This window comes from Lissotriton vulgaris, chromosome 3_1 (assembly GCF_964263255.1).
Source record: "Lissotriton vulgaris chromosome 3_1, aLisVul1.2, whole genome shotgun sequence".
In the NCBI taxonomy this organism is placed as follows: domain Eukaryota; kingdom Metazoa; phylum Chordata; class Amphibia; order Caudata; family Salamandridae; genus Lissotriton; species Lissotriton vulgaris.
This window is the reverse complement of record NC_141689.1, coordinates 747,732,351-747,751,067: the sequence shown is the minus strand read 5'-3', so window position 1 is coordinate 747,751,067 and position 18,717 is coordinate 747,732,351.

Below are 18,717 nucleotides of genomic sequence, written 5' to 3'. Positions count from 1 at the left end.
CAAGTTTAAAATTACCCAAAGCATTTCGGGCTTTAAATTACCCTTCTTCAGGGGTAGCTGCAATGTAAAACAAATGACAATGTAGTGACTTGGCTGCCATGGGTCGCAAATTTCCCATGTGCTGTTGAAAAGGCCTGGATAGGCATTTCTGCAACACTTGAAAAATATGGGAGATGTAAAGCCCTGAATCAAATGAATAAACATGTGATTAAATGATGGACTATATCATGAACAAAGTTCTTCATTAAAATTGAATACCGAATTGACTAGAGTTCTACAGAAATTGTTGTTGCTGTGGAATGTTACGTACGCTCCACCAGCTTGGTGATTTATCGGAGTGCTAGGGGGGCACAGCACGAACGCTACTGCATGCATATATTCAGCCTAAGAGCATCAACCTAAAAGGGTGGATCACTATAACTTTAAAAGGTGTGCAAACTATCACTCTTATTCACAAAGTGGGTGCACTCGCCAGGTCAACATGGCAGTTTAAAACTGTGCACACAGACACTGCAGTGGCTGGTCTGAGACACATTTGAAACAATACATGTGTGGGTGACATAATCAGTGTTGCAGGCCCACTAGCAGCATTTGATTTATAGGCACTGGGCACACCTGTGCACATTACTATGGACTACTAAATCAAATAAGACAACCACGGAAAGGTCATTCAATAACACAATTTACAAAGGAAGTACTTGCACTTTAGCACTGATCAGCAGTGGTAAACCACCCAAAACAAAGTTCAACATATCATCAAAAACAGGAGGTCAGAAAGCAAAAAGACATGGGAGACAAGCAAAAAGATGCCTGGTCTAACATAAATGTTAGTCCTACAACAAAAAACCCAGTCAAAGCCTATCAGTGACTGAAAAAATAGAACAGTCTATATGTACTGTTACCTATTCCTGTCCTCTGTAATTTATGAGGGGACAATTCACTGTACTCCGCCCAAATTTACATTAAAAAAGAGTGCCTATCCTCCTTGACAAAGACACAGAACAACAAGTACTATGACCTTTCTAGGTCAATGTCAAAGTTCCACACCACCAATGTTGGACAAGATTCTGCTTAGAAAAAATGTGTGAGAAACAAATGACACCTCACAGAAGCACCACCAACGGGGTAACTGGTATGTAATTTCCAGACAAGCCCCTGTCTCATCATCGGTAGTCACAGTATAGTAAGAGAGAACTATTTGGGTGATGTTGGGGCACTGTTATCTTCTGTTGGAATAGGACAATGGTGATCAAATCATATATAAAGGCAGCATTGGGTACTAAAGGCTCAATGTTAATTTATCCACAGTGCATCTTCACCTAATAACGTAGGACCCATGCATGTATGGAAATGCCCATTAGACATGGTTGTCGGTGGTATAAACCCAATGATGTTTCTGCATAAATGTGGGGCACACTACCAAGGGGGGTGATAGGCAATTATCGCCGATTTAGTGGCCGTTTTCGGCCGCTAAGCGGCGATAATTCTATTACCCTATTAGCAAGCTGTCGCTAACTGATATTAGCGACAGCTTTTAGGCGATAGCGAGCGGTTTGGGGCCCGCTTTGCATTTCAGCGATGTTTATCGCTAATGACATGCAAAGTAGACGTACCCAACCAGTTAGCGACTGAAAGCAGTCGCTAACGTCGCTATCGCCTATTAGCAAGGCAGGCGTAGCGTTGGAAATATTCGCGCTAAGCGCGAATATCTCCAAATACTAAAACCTGCCCAGACCAGTTCTTAGCCATGTTATCCAATGGGAGGTGGATAACATGGCTAAGAGCATTTTGTCGCTAATGCAGGAATATTGCTGTATTCTCAGTGATATTCAAGCATTTCGCCGGTATTGCTGGATATTTTAGCACAATGGAGAAAAACGTTGCTAATAGCATGTTTTCTCCGCTAACATATCCAGCGATAGGCAGCGATAAAAAAAATCGTTGCTAAGCATATTCAGCCATAAATATCGCTACTTGTTAGTAATGTGCCCCCATGTTCGCTATTAGAATAAATGTGATTTGGCGACACTTCCTGCCACAGACATAGCCCATCAGAATTACCGTGGAAGAAATGTCACAAGCAACAGGATCAGACATGGAAAGAGCTTTCAGTTTCTGTCATTAATTGTCGTTCAATGTTCAAACAGACAGACAGGATTTGTGAAGGCACTGTCCAAGTAGGTGAACTTAGTACACCTCTCTGAGCAGCCACTGAAAAGTTTCACGTGAGCATCATCACTCTCTTCTGGGAACTGTAGTTAAGTCTAGCTGAGAAATGTGAGGCTGCGTGGCAGCAGTCTACATCGCATCAGACTGTGCTGTGAAGAAGTTAACCACTCATTTAAAACCCTGCACCACATACAGGTTTAATATCCAGAACGGTAACTCCATACCATGACATATTGACACTTTATGTAGAGTTTTGTTGCAAAGATGAGGAATAATCAGTAGTAATGTGTGGCAAACAGGGTCAGTCTGCATCTTTTGCAATTCTTTTCGATAAGTTGTTAGCTGGTGGCAATACTAGGCTATACTTATACCAAGGTATCATGACAATTACCACAAATGATTGATGCAACACTGAAAATGGGGGAATCCATATTCTAGCACATTATTATTACCTAGTCAGCTTTAACTAATTTTGAAGATATGGTCTTTTGAGCTTATAATATTCACAAAGGGGTACATATTGGATAAATATGAAAGTGAGTCTAAACATTTGATAACGTAATTCGTGTAAGAAATGAATGCCTGTGCAGATGCTCTCATGACCTCATGATCATTAACTGACAGCTTCTCTTGAAAAATATGTTGATGATTACCTCTTAATGGTTGTGAGGATCCTTCTCCAAGAAAGGTAAGGTTTATTCTAGCCTAAAGCTAAGTCAGAAAAAGTGTCGGGGATGTTTGTGAATACATCTCCTCATGCCAACTAACAATCGTCAGGAATTCGAAAGGTCAACATTCACAGCACAGTCACAGAGGTTGAAGGTTATGGAGACTAGCAAGATGGCAGTAGGTTAGCGCTCTAGTGCATCCCCACCCTTGTTCCTGTCGATTTGCCTCTTATATCTGGGTCAAGGTGGGTTGCCCTGTACATGAAGGTACACACGTAATTTACTCCCCTTCTGCCAATTGTACGCATTGCTATGGCTCTCTGACATTGCTCTAGTTCGTCACCTGGCCGTCCCATCCTAGATATTTGCTTTGTTTCCCATTTCTCAGTTATTTAGTTCCAGGCTGTTGTTGCACTCTGCTGTTTTCTGTTCCTTCTCCTCCAGGTACTGGTGGTCGTATCAGTGGCTTTTGGCTGGTTGTTTAAAACCCCCACAGCCTCATTAGAAAAAGTACATGTAGCAGAAAAACGAACTGAGAAACCGCATATAATTATTCCTGGCATTCATATTTGTCACATGGGTTTTTAGGTACAAGCTATTTCTCTGTATTGGTTTACATTTTCAACATCATCAATTTGGACTTTGACTCCTACTAACCTCCTTAACATTATCAAGCTTGATGGAGAGTTTGAGTACCCATTTTAACCCTCTGGAACGCCTTTCTCTGATAGAAGTTTCTGTATGCCATGACTAAGCATGGGCTGAAAATTCATTACGCTCGCGGAATTTGCAAATTTTTGGCAATTTCGCAATCCGCGGTTCGTGCGAAATTGCCAAACAATTCGCAATTTGCGAGTTGGCCATTTTTTTGTGCTTGGTCGCGCTTCAAAAATACAATCTCGTGCGCGCGGCGTTGACTTACCGTGACTTCAAGTTCGCCGAGTTGTTTTCCTCCCGGTTTGGTTGCGTTGCGCCATTTTGGATCTGGCTGCGTGATCGCGCGAGACTTTTCAACCGCGATTACGTCATGGAGTCCCGCCATATTGCACTTCAAGACTTTGAGAACGCGAAAACATCATAAGGGCCCGCGATCACGCATCGCGAGAGTAAACAATAGCCAATATGTAGATGCGACGCACAGCTGACATCCGGCGGGAGATTTGAACAGCTCGCTTTCCTGAAGTCGCAAAAATTGCAATTCTGCACATGAAATCCATCGCTGGCAGCATAAACCTTCTGAAAATGATGATTCGGATCAGAATAACTCCTCAGATTGACATTCAGCTTTTTTTGTGCAAGGAGTTCATTTTTGAGAAAATTCCCCAGAGTCTCCAACTTCCCTTACCTGTCCAGCAGGCTCCTCCCAGTGCTTTGTCCATGTCCTGGTCACTTTTGATTTGGATCTGGAGCTGGAAGGATTACTCTTTGTGGCTGCTGCTGGATATTTGTATTTGAGGATTTTTTGTTTGGAACCCTTCTGGATTTGAGATTTTACAAGTAAGTTGGTGTTTTTTGTTTGGGGCATTGCAGTTGCTGCAATATACAATGTATAAACTTTTTCACAACTTTAAAAAAAATATATTGTGGGTATCCACAGTATCCAGTAGGCCCAGGGTTGCGGGATACAACTGTTTCTGTGAGTTATGTTGAACTTAAATATCATTTACGGCATGAATGGCATGGAATTGAATAGCTCACTGTTATATGTGGAAGTTTTTATTTTTATTTTGGGGTGCATGTTAAAGCCACACTAGCCAGTAGGCCCAGGGGTAGTTAGTGGTGCATGGACCAAGTCTTTCTGTGGGGTCTCTTGAATTTAAACATAATTTAGGGCATGGATGGAATTGTATTGAGGTGATTTTTGTGTGTATTTAGATTTTTTGGGTGTTGTTGGGGCCTGGTCCAGGGCCTGGCCGTATGGGTGGGGCCATTTTGAGGCCTGGTCCAGGGCCTTGCCATGTGGGTGGGGGTCTAAGGGCCATTTTGAAGCCAGGCAGTGTGCTTTGTGCCATTGGCCTGCACCCAGTCTGCCTTGCTTTCATCCATATGCCCAGGGGTACTCAGTGGTGCATGGTCCAAGTATTTCTGTGGGGTCTCTTGAATTTAAACATCATTTAGGGCATGTATGGCATTGGATTGGGGTGATGTTAGTCTGTATTTCGATTTTTGGAGTGGTGTTGGGGCCTGGTCCAGGGCCTAGCCATGTGGGGGGGCATATTGAGGCCAGGCAGGTTTTGCCATAGGCCGGCAAGCTTGCAGGCCAGTAGGCGTAGGGTTATAAATGGGTGCATGAAACAACTCTCTCGGTGTGGTCTCTCTTCTATTAATTTAAACATCCATTTTTGATTAGAATTGCAATTTTTTTGGGGGGCTATTTCCGTTTTTGGGTGTGTTGTGTTAATAATAATAAATGCCTAGTTGCAATAGTATTAATTGAAGCACGACATATGCAACATTTATTTAACTGATGTTCCTCTTGCTTTTTTGCTTTTAGGTGCACAAAGAATGAGAACCAGGAATCATCCTCATCATCATCACTTGTTGTAGTGCCAGGAAGAAGTCCTGTTGTGGTGTGTGCACAACGTCATGTGATGTCACATGTGGCCACAGACAACTCTGCAACTCGTGCAACTGCGTCCTGCTGTTCTAACATTTGAAGAATATGGGCCCAAAGAAAGGTGGCCATAACTCCTCTACCAAGAAATTTGCCAGTGCCACTGCCAGTAAGAAGGAGCAGAAGAAGCAAGTGGCACAACTTACCAAGGAGACTGATGTGCCGACTGACACTTTTTTTGGGAAAAAAAACTACGCCTGCAGCAGCGGTGTCCGCCAGGGACCAAGCTGGGAGCAGCACCTCCTCTTCATTGGTCTCAGTGCCACCACGCCAAGTTAGGCCCAAGCCCATGATTGCAGCAGAGGCAGCCACTTTAATCACTCTTTCACCATCGACCAGTGATGTTGACGTTGACTCATCGCAAAGTATCATCCAATCAACGCAGGGTGTAACTCATCTGACGAGTGTTCAACCACAGCCACAACGACAACCACAGGTGCAACAAGGAGAGGCACAAGGAGAGGCGCAAGTAGAGGCGCAAGGAGAGGCGCAAGGAGAGGCACAAGGAGAGGCGCAAGGAGAGGCACAAGGAGAGGCACAACTGCCCACAATACTTGTTCCTCCAGAAGTAGCGGCACATCAGGAAATCGAGATTCATGCGGAGGTATCAGCCGAGAAAGCCACTCCTGATGATCCATTGTCTTCCAGATGCCCAGCAAGGAAAACGTCAAGGAGGGCTAGTACAAATTCTTCTTCAAGCCCCCTTCCTTCTGATGATCTAGATCTTGATTGGCAGCCACCAATTCAGTCTGAGAGGGAGGCACACCATGAGCCGACAAAGCTAGGTAAAAGGAAGGTTCCCGCAAGGCTTTCACTTATGGGTGATGACGAAGAAGAAGTAGAAGTGGTGTATTCTGCTGCTGATGAAGAGTCTGACGATGACGACCCAGTCATCACAGTCGTCACTCCAGCCCCAGCGGGCATGCAGTAGACAGACATTTTTACCCTATCCCGAAATGCTGCGCAGGATGTGGGCGGCGTGGCACTGGTACCACCATCAACACAGGTAACTACTATACCAACACGACCAACAGCTTCCATATTTTCTCTTCATGAGGGTCGACAGGGACCTCCATCCTGCTTGACCTCCATTACTCAAGTAGTTGTGCTGTAAGCGCACAACAGATTCAAATTCCGCAATGCCCATCACTTCATCTGGCATTGAAAGTGGCACCTCCACCACCACCACCAGAAATCTCAACTACCCAGTTTGGGACTTCTTTAGTATTAGGAAAAAGGCAGAAAACCAAGTTATTTGTTCGATTTGTAAACAAGTGGTTAGTCGAGGTAAGCTTGGTACCAACTATGGTACTGGAGGCCTGAGAGGTCATCTCCACAAACACCACAGCATCCAGTGGGAGGCGCACCTAAGTAACATCCAGAAAGCCAAAAGTAGAAATCCAAATGTAGCCATTGATATTGCATCTGATGACGAGGAGCTGATCGTGCAGGGTGGAGGTGAAGAAGCGTGAGACATTTATTTTGGTACACACAGTACCCCTGGCAGCAGCACTGCAGTGGTAGCGCCCACAACCCCTACACCAGCAACATCTAGGTGGCACAGTAAGAGTCTGGTAGAGACACCAATGCGAAAAAGTACATCAATGAGCCTAACTGGGTTGAAGAAGTCTGGATTATCATCACATATAAAAATTATCCTGACCACCATTAAAAGCATGTTTTGGTTGGAGGCGCCATTGGAACGCAACCACCCAATGGCACGTCTGTATAATGCAATGCTGGCTAAAATGTTACCGCTGGACCTTTTCCCTTTGTGGAAAGGGTGAGTTTTCTAGAAATTGTTGCAACAGTCTGCCCTAAATGGAAGGTACCTAGGCGGTCCTATTTTGCCAGATTTGCGGTTCCAGCACTACTTCAAGATGTGCTGGACGTGATTGGGGCAGCTTTGCAGAAGAGTGCTGTTCACACTATCCACCTGACAACAGACATGTGGACCAGTTGCCAAGCCGTTGATTACATGTGCATCAATGCACACTGGGTCTCTTTTGCGGAGATAGAAGATAGCTGCAGGTGTGGACAGTGTCACAATTTCTCAAGCTACTTGGAAACATGCAAAAGTAGCCATGTTTGCCATGGAGAAATCTCATACTGCAGTAAACATTTTGGAGGAGTTTAACAGTAAGGTCTTTGAATGGCTGCAGCCAAGAAAGCGCATGATTGGTTATGTTTCCACGGATAATGGCAGTAATATAGTTAAGGCTATGGCTCATGGTGGCTATTTCAGAGTGCCGTGTTTGGCACACAGCAAGCATTAACATTATTGCTCAAGATTTCTTGAAAAAAGAAAACACAGTCAGCAAGTTACTGACCACCTGCCGAAGAATCTGCACACATGTCAGCCATTCTTTTAAGGCCTGGAATCAGCTGAGGATCATTCAATGTGACCATAGAGTGCCAATCAGAGGACTCATCCAGGAGGTGGCAACACGTTGGAACTCAACCTTCTGCATGCTTGAGCGTCTGTTTGAGCAGTACTTGGTAATCACTGAGTTTGTCTTTCACGCACAGGGTGCTTCTATGAAAGACATGAGGCTAGAGGTGGATGAATGGGACCTAGTTAAAAGCCTGACAGACATGCATCGTCCTTTTGAGGTGTTCATGCTTGAAGTCAGCAGGGAGGACTGTACTTTGGGCAAAGTTATCGCATTGTTGCGCATGCTAGAGCACCAACTAAAGGCAGTGTCTTCAATATTCCAAGTTGATGCTGAAAAACAAGATGCATATCAGTTGGCGGAGAGCTTATTAAGCCGCCTAGTTGACAATGCAAGGCTTAAAGCAATTCATTCAGAACAACATTACATTTGTGCCACTACTCTGGATCCGAGGTACAAAAAGGTACTGGCCAATAATACATTCATTCCTATTTCTGAAGCAGATGTTTCGAAGTACAAACATTGGCTAGCTCTGTCAGCCACTTGGTTTGAAAAAGAGCGGCAGGAAGTTGATGGAGCCAACCACAAGTACTACTGAAGCAGCAGGCCATCTAGCATCAAGGTCTACTTCTGTGGCCGAAGGCAGTCACTTTCCCTCAGAGCCATTACTGACACCAGCAACCGTATCATCATCACCTGCACCAGGCCCAGCCATAATATTGTCAGAAGCGGATTGGATAACTCATCAAGGGTTTGCTTGTTCCATTGTTGATGCAAAGGCAACAGATGGTACGCAAAGTGGAGCACCCCTGGAGGACCTTGAGTGGATGGTGCAGGCCTATCTGGATGACCCAACAGAGGTCTTCTTTGAGCAGAACCCATTGGTATATTGGTATGGGAAAAGGCCTCAATGGCCACTGATTACCAAGCTGGCTATAAATTATTTGGCTTGCACACTCGCACGCATGTCTTCTAAACGTGTTTTCAGTGCTGCTGGTGGCATTGTAACTTCAAAAAGGACCCGCCTCTTGCCCATAAATGTGGAGAGGTTAACAATGATCAAGAAGAATCAGCACTTCATACCACCAGATTACAAAATACGTGAATCCACGCAGGAAGAAGAGGACACTTTTATTTCTGTGTCTTTCTTTGGTTTGCAACTTTTAGCACTACAAAACTCTAATCACAACAAATCCATCAGCAGCACTGTATTCGTCTTATTTCCATATTGAAGGTGCAGCTGTCTGCATTCCTGAAGTTCACAACTCAGTCATGCTCCTCTATCCTCCTCCTCCAGACTCCCCTATCCATTTCCCTCAAGGCAGATAGCCGGATTACGCAGAATCAAGAAACTGTCGCTTCGTAGACGGGTCACTTCAAAAGAAGTGGGACTGCCATGACTGACTATGCTGACTGTTACTTCTGAAATTGACACGAGAGGCTGCCCTGTGGCCCTTCACTTAAGAATAAGATGCTGACAAAAAATGTAACAGGTAATGAATAGTGAGATGGCATGCAGTGGACATTACTGGCTGTCTGGCTCTGATGAAAGCAATTGCTGTTTATTTGTTGTGCATGAAATGAATCCCATCTGTTCTGTTATTATTTAATCTTCTACACACTAAATGTAACTCAAGTCTACTCTGTTTACCTTGTTTAATGCAAATTGTACTTCTACTGCAGGGGCCACTACGTTTCATTTTTAATATGGAAAATGTCCTTGGACTCACTGTGTGTAGACTGACTGCATGAACAACATTGAGTTTGCCAACACCATGATGATGATGAGTCATGATGAACAAAGTTACCTAATATCTTTACAGTCACTCACTGTGATGGATGGATCGTCATTGTTGATTTACGGAAGAACTATGGCCATTTCGTGAGTGGCAAACAGGTAAACAAGTCAACAACAACCACAGCAGAACTACATGTCTGTCTAGTTGTGGTATGGAGTGGTCGAGCCAGTGTAGTGTTATGCCAGAGTCCAGACAGCAGTTCATGTAAAATTGCGGCTATGTGGCTTGCTGTATAAAATGAGATCTGCTTTGTCTGTCTGTGTCAAAGAGGTATGCTACGTGGAGGTTGGTTCAGTAAGTGGTGCCTGCCTTGACCGTCTGCATGGCCCTGGCCTGCTATGTGCTAATTATTATCCTGGAAATAGAGACTCAGAGTAGGCCCTTTAGAAATGATGCATGTATGTAATACTGTCGCCTCTGAAAGTGAAAGTGTTATTTTTGCACTACACACCGTACCTTATATTTTTCCTCCGGGGTGTTTTAATATCCCTTTCTGTTTTTCCATCGACAATTACAGGCCGGCACTTACCCTGTGCAATGGGAAAAACATTAACTCAGGCTTACCATAGCAATCCGCAATTCCGCATCTGTCAGGCAGGCAGTGGTCAGAGTGGTCACCAAGAATAATCGACGGAGCTCCCGATGGAATGGAGGAGTACCACGAATAAGAGGAATGGCTGGATGCATGCAGCTTCCCAATTTGACCAGGACAACTACAACATACAGTTACAGTATCCACCTCTTTTGTCCTTATATTTTAAATAATGTTATTGTTGTGAACTTCTATGAGTGCGACTGTGCGTTCGCTCATTGCTTCAAATTCATCCCTATAGCAATTTGATAAGTTTCTTTGCTATTTTTAAAACTAATGTAATGTACTACTAAGTGTTTATTCTCTCTGAGGGCAGATAGGCAAGTGAAATTGCGTAATTAATCACTGCAGCCCTGTACTGTCTAATTGTTTAGTACGAGTTAGTAAGTTGTAGTAAGTACTACTTTCAGTAACCTAACCATCCATTTAGCAAACAACTTCATGCATGCACTTCCTTTATGTCCCTTATGTAGGAGAAGTGTGGCTCACTGGTTAGAGGAGGCAGACCTGAAAGCAGAGGTCAGCCCGGGACCAGGGTTCAATTCCCGGCTCGGTGGGGTCTTGAGTCCTAAAATGTCCATGACTCGATAATTCTCACTCTGGTGCCTACTCGATTCACGGGTTCACACTCTGCGACTCTGAGCGATAGCTTGCTTAATCTCCACAACGGCCCCTCGTGGCGGGACGCCTGGCTTTCACCTTGCGGATACCCTGCCGGGGTTATCTCACAGGGGAATACCAGGACGGGTTCCCTAAGCAAGCGCTTAGAAACCGCTTGGTGATTTGCGCTATATAAATTCCTGTAGATTTACATAAAAGATTCATGGATATCTTCGTATCCATAGATTTGTTTTTCTTCATTTGTTGTTTGTCCATGCTGTGGTTTTTTTTTCGCTCTCCAAAAAACTTTCCCAAAAACACCCATTCCCATCCATTATTCAAACCCTAACCCTCCACTCAATGTCTCATTTCCTTTTTTTCATATGCTGCTACTGCCAGTGTGTACCACTACTACTACCACCACAACAATGCCATTTCATCCGTCCAGGATTCCATAGCCAACCATAATCGCCATTTGCCATGCAGCCAGCCCTGTCCCTAGCCCTATTCTCAAACACGAATCACAGGTAAGATAAGCATTTTGGGGGAGGAAGAATAATGGAGTCGGAGGAGAAGAGAGACTGACGGTAGTACTAGTAAAGTAGTAGGACAATTCAATTCACTAACTCTGTCAGTGGCACTTTTGTACAAATTTGAGCGATTACTTAGATAATTTCAATCAACCAGCCGGTTAAGTTTCAGGAAATCAAACGTACAGTTAACCACCCCCTGCCTCCCCCAGAAAACAGTAAACATGCGTATGCTATGTTAAGTGGAAAATAAATAATTATTTCAACTCTAACAAAATTAAACTTTCCCACAAGACCCGACCCACCCACTCCCTAACCCCAACCAATGTCCATGAAATGTCCCCAAAAGTTCAAAAACCCCACCGTCCAATTCCCACCCCCCCCCAAAGTCTTCAAAAAGGGGCAAGGGACAGTCTCTACTTTGGCCAGCTGTGTCCAGAGGGTCTTGAGCAGGACTTTCTGCCTCTTCCCCTCCGGCTCAAGGTAGGCCACTTGCAGGGTTAGGTGGTGCACACGGGCCTTGCAGGTACTGTGTGGGGCAGCTGTTGGTTTCGCTGCTCGGTGGACCCCTACTGTATGGAGGTGAAGATTTTCACTGCAGTCCCAAATTATGTGCATTCCGTAGTCCTGTAATTTGATTAGGTTTTCACTCCATAAAATCTGCATCCAAAGTCTGTACGCTCTAAATTTACTGCACATTGATAACATGACTGAATAGATAAAGATCACCTTATAAGAACCTAACAGTTATTTGTTCTGTACCCCGAGGGTGGCCAATATATTCAATAAAAATCACAGGAAGCGCTTCAACGTTTGTCATCTATTGGACCCTGTGGTGCCCTTTCAGTTCACTGAGGAAGGAATCAAAACACAGAGGTGTCGCACCCATGATGTTCCCCAGAAGTAATACATCTTCTGAAAGAGTATTTTCTGGGACCACCAAGTGGATAGGACCTGGAGTTACACAGTAGTCTATTTCTATTCCCCAATGAAGCTGACAGTAATTCCGATACATTTGGGATTCCCAGCGCGTTTTGATGTCAGTAATATGAGAGCATTCATGCAGTGGAAAGGCAAAATAGACAGTGTTGCATAAATTAATAGCAGTGTCTGTGTTAAAGTCTTGCTCACTCAGACTCTTAAAGTAACCTAAGAACACGACAGTATCGGTGCCAGAATATTGTACTGCCAGGCATTTCTGTCATGCACTATCACATAATTCCCATAAAGCACATCACATTCAAGACTCGAGAGAACACCACCTGCGTGGTTGTTGAAAGCCACAGTGATTTTAATATATTTTTTATATTTTGTAACTGGACCCTGCAGACCACCAGCGACCTGTCAGATTAGTCTCTGAGTTGTTGCCGATGTAAAGTAAAACCTCTAAGAGGATTTCATACCAGACAATACTTATCTAAAAGTACGACTTGTCCCAATGTGAAGAAATAGTCGTCCCCCTCAGCTGTCACCAAATCATCAGAGAGATGTTTCTTCTTTGGAATGCAAAGTCTGCCTTAACCTGCTCCCTTTTATAGGGCTAGGACAAAAGTACAATGCAGTTTTAGTGACTTTCTAATATCCATCTGACGATCAGGCAACTTTCCTTTCTCACAGACAGTGCGGTTGGAAATAGCAATAGTCATTCTGTCTTAAAAGTCATCATCGCAAAGGACCCTGTACACTTAGTAAATCTTGTGATCTTTAAATAAATCGTTTCTTGTTTCTCCTTGTTCGAAATTTCATTTCACTGCAGGAGAGCATGTGGGGTTGTAGTCAGAGCTTCCTGCTTTGTACATGAGGAACCAGGTTCGAGCGCCCGTCCGCTCAGCAGCCTGTGATTCTGGGCAAATCATTTACTCTCCCCGTGCCTAAAAACATAATGTGGCCTTCCGTAATGTAACCCGTGCACATGTATAGCGCATCAGTACCTTTGAGTTGAGTTTGTGCTGTATAAAAATACAGAAAAAGAAAACCTGTGACTACGTAGTTTCAGAAGTTTTACTCCGTCTCACTAAACTATCTTTTTGAGAGGATCCCCAAACAATGTTCAAACTAGTTCAGAAGTATTTCATAATTAAAGATGACATTCAGAACCTCAAAATAATCACTGACAGCAAACTGGCAAGAAAATGAGCGCACAATTCAACGCGCTCACTCCATACTGCTTTCACACACTGAAAATGCTGAGAAAGATCTTCAAATGACTCCCAATCAACACAAGAAAAACTGTCACTCACCCTAGTCAACAGCAAGTTGGACTATGGGAACACCTTCTATGCCAGGCTTATCAAGCAACTCACCCGAAGACTACAAACCATCCACAACTCGGCAGCAGACTAACCCTCAACCTCCCACACAAAACTCACATCACACCACACCTCAGGGAAAACACTGACTCCTGATACACAAATGTTCTCAATTCAAGCGCCTTGCCACACACATTCAAGGCACTAAACAACTCAGGCTCCGCTTAACTGAAGTCACATCTCCTTCCATCAACCTCACAGACACCTCCACTGGGCTGGACTCCTACACACACACACATGCATACTGAGCAACCAATCAGAGGCATACGCGTTCTCTTACATCCCTACTAAAGCACGGAACAACGTTCCACTCCATATCAGAGCCTCTTCCTCTCATCTGGAACTTCATCAAGAAGCTAAAGACCTGGCTGTTCAAATAACCAACTTACCATAGGCAGGGCTAGGTACACACTCCTGGTCAGCGACAGGGAACCCTCACAAGTGATAGTGCGCTTTAGAAATACACATAACATAAAATAACAGAGATTAACATAACATTATAACTTCCAGTCTTTTGGTTGGTGTTAGGAACGTATATGTGAACACTTTGTTATTTTCTTTGGTGGGATTAAGGAGTATATGTGCATAAGACCTTTCCCAATCACAGTCACTCACTTTCTCCGGCAGATGCTACATTGGGTGCTCAGATACAAGTTTATTTCAAATGGCTTGACATCATGGAATGTGATATGGAATGCTGATGATGTATTCCATAAATCATTCAGGGAAAATCTATGTTTACTCTGGAACTGTACACCATAATAATTTCACATTGCCCTTTGTAAACAGTGAAGCGATTGCCCTGAATTGTGTTATTCATTCTCCTACCAAGTGAATACGTTATCCTGCCTAACGGGTCATCAATTTAATTGTTTTGTCTACGCCTTTACACAAGTCACATGTACTTTAACTCCATGGCTGCTAAGGCAATTCCCCTCCTGTGCTGGGAATTGCTGTTTTCCTCTTATTATGACGAGCTGGGCTCGTCATCAGTGTTTGAGGAGGCTACACCATGACGAGCCCAGCTCGTCATGAGTGTGGAAGGGGTTAAATGGAAATGAGACCATCTTAGCAATAGAAAACCTTAACTACTATGATACAAGTATCAGTCTTAAGTGCCCATCTCCTTAGCTACACTACTTGTGATTTACACTGGTAGATAATCTAATCTATGAAAGCTGCCCCTTAGAATAAGGGAGCATCCTACTGGAACTTGGATAAGCATTCTGGTATATGGATGATACAAATAAAGAAAGGTACATGACGTCTAAACTTGGTAAAAAAAAAGTAAAAATAAGAATTGGCAAAGTCAGTAGGTCAAGCCTTGGCATGCATGTCAGTGATCTGGTTTTTCACATTTTATTGAAAGAAAATGTCACAAAAAGAAAATGAAAAGGGGAGACATGCAAGCTAAATTAGGCTGCCAAATGTTTACAACAAAAATATAAAGTTAAGAAAATAACCATCACTTATAATAGTACAGGTGAGTCCTAGTAGGCAGATGCACTTTTAATGAGCACATACATCATTTTAGTTTTAATGCTCCTTAAAGGAAAATAACATCTTATTGATTCAAGGAAATGTCTAGTGGCTTTTATTTACAGTGATACAAACATATAGTATAAACACATAAGGATGCCAAAATAATTACAAAGGTGAAAAATGAAAGGAAATCCGCATTAGCAAAATAAATCTGGCATTAAAGTTCACTTCTTTTGAGGTGAATGTGTTCTTGTGATCAGGCACCCAATGGCTGAAGAGGACGGACCCATTGCCTAATGCTCTAAATCTAATGGGTGCAAGCAAAATGTAAATGACATTATAACAAATCAATGGATGAAGGCGCCTGACCCAAAGCCACTCTGTTTATGACGCTAGTGAAACAGCTGAGGCCGAAGCTACATCTGTCTTTAGGCCACAATCTTTAGGCCGGAACTAATTGTCATACATAAGGGTATACTTAGCCAAGCCCACTTGCTTCTGTTCTACAACATACTTACCATTTCCATTTTTGACTAAAAGTCAAAGGTTCTGCCATATATTCTCTTCCCCAGTCTACTATAGGGCAGATTGGTGACCTTTCTCCTCTATGCTGACAGTCTCATTCTTGTAATGTCTATGAGGCCCTGCACACAACTTTATCTTGCAGAGCATTTTCCTTTCCCAAACATTTTGAGGACAATATCCTCAACTTTATTACCCTGGCCGGATCATATAGCCTGCAATCTTAACATCTGATATTTTTTTCAAATCCTCCAAAACAGTCTCATGTCATCTGTCTGACTCCAATTTAGCTTAAATGAGAGAAAATCTCAAGGATAAAAGATTTAACTCACTAACATAGGTGATTTTATGAATCTGTTGTGGGCCATGGACATTAAATATTCAACACAGCCTTTAAGTCCATTACAATATTTCCACAGTGGGAGCATAATCCCCTATAATGGGTCGTGGACTTTCAATATTCAACACATTCCTCAAGTCCATTACCCTGTTTCCACATTTTGAGCATGGACAGGAATTCCCTAATTTGCAATGGTATTAATGGTACAAATTTCTTTATATCATCCAGTATTAGTGATTACAACACAGCCTTCATCTGTGTATCCTGTCCTGTCACCGAAACGTTGGTTCCTGGTTGTTCCGCCAATTTGCACTATAGTAAAAACGAGGGGATATGTGTCAATGAAAGAATTCGGATCAGAAAAAGTTTTTGGAGGATTTAATTATTGGGAGGATAAAGAAAGTGATGTGTTTCTTATCTGATGCAGCTAAGACTCACGCAGTATTGGGAAACTTTCACACACTTTGCAAAATGATGTCCAGTACGATGGTCACCAAGTAAACCCATACGGAACCCTCCACCTGTCAATGGTTCAATCATGCCCGTTCAGCTGCCTCCAAGAACTTAACATTGGCAAGACCTTACTCCAAAATACTGAAAACATCAGGTGAGCTAGGAGAATCTATAAGATGACCCTAGAAAGTAGGAAAAAGGAAATAAGAGAGAAGGCTTGGGAGGGCTTACAAGCAGCTGCAAAGCTTAGAAATGGCAAGGCATGTTGGGATGTTGTAAACCATCCTTACCTTGCAGAAGACAAAAATTCCAAAAGTGAATGCCGTGTTCCCCCAGAAGATTGGATGTCCCACTTTTCAAGAACTTTTGTAAAGAAGCTGCTTAAGCCACCTGCCATTCTATTGATAGCACAAACTCTCTAGCTTTTTCTATTGATGTCAGCAACGTAATTTTGGCCATTTTCAGGAGTACTGCCGGCAAGACACTCGTGCAGTGCTCAGATATTAATATTTTGGGCCACATACACTAGTTACATATTGTCAGGTTCTTTCTAAACACTCCTGGATGCACTTACCTTTGACGCAGCAGAAAGTCCAGCAGCAGGAGGGTGCATCCAGGAGTGTTTAGAAAGAATCTGACAGCATGTAAATAGTGTACGTGGCCCAGACTATTAACATCTGAGCGCTGCAATAGTTATTGAAGGTGACTGTGCACCAAGGTCCAAACACAGGTTGCAGTCCCGCTGCTCATTGACTGAGGGGGCACAGGCTCAGTGGGTTGCTGAGGAGGTCACCTCAGAAAGGTCCCAGATCAAAAGAGGTTGGAAGCAGCATCAGGCTTCCAACTTCAGTATAAGGTGCACCCGCAGTACCTGTTTGCAGAGGGTCACACACGTTGCAGAGGCCCACAAAGCAGCCAAATGTCCTCCAACTCCAAGAAAGACAGCCAAAGAAAAGTATTTTGACTGACTGACTATGTAATTCAATCTTTTGACTGTGATGAGCTATATTAGGGCATGGACATACAGAACTGAAGATCACACATTGTAGCTCCATTTGTGTAACAATATTATGCCCTGCAGCGCAAATGTCACCTAGTGTTGTTGGTGCAAGGAGTGCAGGATTAATACTGTTCCCAGCTAGAAGAAATACTGGTTGGTCTCCACTGTCATGGCAATAATATACCTTATCCAACCGTAGCAAGAGATGAGGAGGAAACATGCACACTGTACATCCTACAACAACAAAACCTATAAACACAAAGAGTATGGGCCAACAAAGTGTACACAGAACAGATAGTATGTCCTATTTTGTTAACCCAAGGATTGTATCCTCGATCCAAAAATTGCTGGCTGGGGATTTTGATTAACTATATTTCCTAGGTACAAATTAGGGATCCAAATATTAAAATACCTAAGGTAAACCTGCAGGATATACCCTCATTGATAGGTACCCTAGATATATTTAAAAACTAGAAAGGATGGATGTTGTAGGTGCTATGACCTTCTCTTCCATTCACCTGCCAAAAGGTTTCTGCCTATTTGGTAACCTTAACCAAGGTCAAGGGCATTCATCGGCGCTAATCAAAAAAGGATCCCTACTCATCTCAAATTCACATCTCCATTCAGGTGAAAAAAGGATATCCTACCTTCACCTATTAGAATGTAGCAGCCTAGGCAAAGATTAGAGAATCAAACTCATGATTTTGAATATTATAATAATTGCAGGAAAACATACTTTAGTGAAGGAATGCCTTCAGCACACATGGTCCTTTTGTATCTCTACAGGACAAAAAAAAGCAACAAACATAAAGATGTGATTCTGTGGAGACAGAAAACATGCATACACACATGTATCCTTACGTACCCCACTGTGGCCAGTTACACCAGGAACTCCTGTAGTCACAGACGTTGAAAGCATAAGCATCAGAACAGATTTGTTTCCCACCTGTAAGAGAATGTGACTCATGGTTCTCTTTCCAAACTAGAGAAAAAAGGTACTCAAAAAAGCAGGGTGGTCAAAAATATCTCATATGTACACCGATCGTCAACTAATGTCAATAAGGCACTATGGTATGAGGCTTGTCACAAGACTTGGTACACTCATTTTAAATTGTAAATCATTCGGCGTGCACACATAGAATGGCCCACAATGTTGGGAGCAGGATCCATGGGAGGACAAGACACTCACTAGCCCCTTCTATATGGATTAGGATGAAACTTAGTTCATCAAGGTGCAGCGCCTGCC